The following is a 3,327-nucleotide window of genomic DNA, read 5'->3' as shown; positions in this document are numbered from 1 at the left end:
ACTTCAGGTTTACTGTATCCCTTGGACCTTTTTGTTGACGATGAGACACAGAAATTGCATCCGAATTTAATACAAAAGCACAATGCTGACTTAAGTACAAGAGAACTGACACTCTAATATTCTATGATTTGATCCTCTCCTGTGAGTCCAGTTTTAGATTCCGATCCTTCACTTCAGGTTTACTGTATCCCTTGGACCTTCTTATTGACGATGAAACACAGTAATTGCATCCGAATTTAATACAAAAGGCGCAATGCTGACTTAAGTACAAGAAAACTGACATTCTAATATTCTATGATTTGAACCTCTCCTGTGAGTCCAGTTTTAGATTCCGATCCTTCACTTCAGGTTTACTGTATCCCTTGGACCATCTTATTGACGATGAGACACAGAAATTGCATCCGAAATTAATACAAAAGGCACAATTCCGACTTATGTACAAGAGGACTGACACTCTAATTTTCTATGATTTTACCTCTCCTGTGGGTCCAGTTTTAGATTCCGAACCCTCACTTCAGGTTTACTGTATCCATTGGACCTTCTTATTGACGATGAAACATAGTAATTGCATCCGAATTTAATACTAAAGGCACAGTGCTGACTTAAGTACAAGAGGACTGACACTCTAACTTTTATGATTTGAACCTCCCCAGTGAGTCCAGTTTCAGATTCCGATGCTTCACTTCAGGATTACGGTATACCTTGGACCTTCTTATTGACGATGAAACACAGAAATTGCATCCTAATTTCATACAAAAGGCACAATGCCGACGTAAGTACAAGAGGACTGACACTCTAACTTTCTATGACTTGAACCTCTCCTGTGAGTCCAGTTTTAGATTGCGATGCTTTACTTCAGGTTTACTGTATCCCTTGGACCTTCTTACTGACGATGATACACAGAAATTGCATCCGAATTTGATACAATAGGCACAATACCGACATAGGTACAAGAGGACTGACACTCTAACTTTCTATGATTTGAACCTCTCCTGTGAGTCCAGTTTTGGATTCCGATGCTTTACTTCAGTTTTACTGTATACCTGGGACCTTCTTATTGACGATGAAACACAGAAATTGCATCCGAATTTAATACAAACGGCACAATGCCCACCTAAGTACAAGAGGAGTGACACTCTAACTTTCAATGAGTTGAACCACTCCTGTGAGTCCAGTATTAGATTCCGATGCTTTACTTCAGGTTTACTGTATAAATTGGACCTTCTTATTGACGATGAAACACCGAAAGTGCATCCAAATGTAATACAAAAGGCAAATTGCGACTTAAGTACAAGAGGACTGACACTCTAACTTTCTATGAGTTGAACCTCTCCTGTGAGTCCAGTATTAGATACCGATGCTTCACTTCAGCTTTACTGTATCTCTTGGACCTTCTTATTGACGATGAAACACAGAAATTGCATCTGATTTTAATACAAAAGGCACAATGCCGACGTAACTACAAGAGGACTGACACTCTAACTTTCAATGAGTTGAACCTCTCCTGTGAGTCCAGTATTAGATTCCGATGCTTTACTACAGGTTTACTGTATACCTTGGACCTTCTTATTGACGATGAAACACCGAAAGTGCATCCAAATTTAATACAAAAGGCACAATGCTGACTTAAGCACAAGAGGACTGACACTCTCACTTTCTATGATTTGAACCTCCCCAGTAAGTCCAGTTTTAGATTCCGATGCTTCACTTCAGGTTTACTGTATACCTTGGACCTTCTTATTGACGATGAAACACATAAAATTGCATCCGAATTTCATACAAAAGGCACAATGCCGACTTAAGTACAAGAGGACTGACACTCTAACTTTCTATGAGTTGAACCTCTCCTGTGAGTCCAGATTTAGGTTACGATGCTTTACTTCAGGTTTACAGTATCCCTCGGACCTTCTTACTGACGATGATACACAGAAATTGCATCCGAATTTGATACAATAGGCACAATACCGACATAAGTACAAGAGGACTGACACTCTAACTTTTTATGATTTGAACCTCCCCAGTGAGACCAGTTTCAGATTCCGAAGCTTCACTTCAGGTTTACTGAATACCTTGGACCTTCTTATTGACGATGATACACAGAAAATGCATCCGAATTTGATACAATAGGCACAATACCGACATAGGTACAAGAGGACTGACCCTCTAACTTTCTATGATTTGAACCTCTCCTGTGAGTAAAGTTTTGGATTCCGATGCTTTACTTCAGGTTTACTGTATACCTGGGACCTTCTTATTGACGATGAAACACAGAAATTGCATCCGAATTTAATACAAAAGGCACAATACCGACTTAAGTACAAGAGGACTGACACTCTAACTTTCTATTTGTTGAACCTCTCCTGTGAGTCCAGTTTTAGATTCCGATGCTTTCCTTCAGGTTTACTGTATAGCTTGGAACCTCTTATTGACGATGAAACACAGAAATTGCATCCGAATTTGATACAATAGGCACGATACCGACATAAGTACAAGAGGACTGACATTCTAACTTTCTATGATTTGAACCTCTCCTGTGAGTCTAGTTTTGGATTCCGATGCTTTACTTCAGGTTTACTGTATCCCTTGGACCTTCTTACTGACGATGATACACAGAAATTGCATCCGAATTTGATACAATAGGCACAATACCGACATAAGTACAAGAGGACTGACACTCTAAATTTCTATGATTTGAACCTCTCCTGTGAGTCTAGTATTGGATTCCGATGCTTTACTTCAGGTTTACTGTATACCTGGGACCTTCTTATCGACGATGAAACACAGAAATTGCATCCGAATTTAATACAAAAGGCAAATTGACGACTTAAGTACAAGAGGACTGACACTCTAACTTTCTATGAGTTGAACCTCTCCTGTGAGTCCAGTATTAGATTCTGATGCTTCACTTCAGGTTTACAGTATCTCTTGGACCTTCTTATTGACGATGAAACACAGAAATTGCATCTGATTTTAATACAAAAGGCACAATGCCGACTTAAGTACAATAGGACTGACACTCTAACTTTTTCTGATTTGAACCTCTTCTGTGAGTACAGTTTTAGATTCCGATGCTTCACTTCAGGTTTACTGTATCCCTTGGACCATCTTATTGACGATGAGACACAGAAATTGCATCCGAAATTAATACAAAAGGCACAATTCCGACTTATGTACCAGAGGACTGACACTCTAACATTCTATGATTTTACCTCTCCTGTGGGTCCAGTTTTAGATTCCGAACCCTCACTTCAGGTTTACTGTATCCATTGGACCTTCTTATTGACGATGAAACACAGTAATTGCATCCGAATTTATTACAAAAGGCAC

The sequence above is a fragment of the Schistocerca americana genome, unplaced genomic scaffold, assembly GCF_021461395.2.
Source record: "Schistocerca americana isolate TAMUIC-IGC-003095 unplaced genomic scaffold, iqSchAmer2.1 HiC_scaffold_16, whole genome shotgun sequence".
Taxonomy (NCBI): domain Eukaryota; kingdom Metazoa; phylum Arthropoda; class Insecta; order Orthoptera; family Acrididae; genus Schistocerca; species Schistocerca americana.
Note: the sequence above shows the minus strand (reverse complement) of the source record.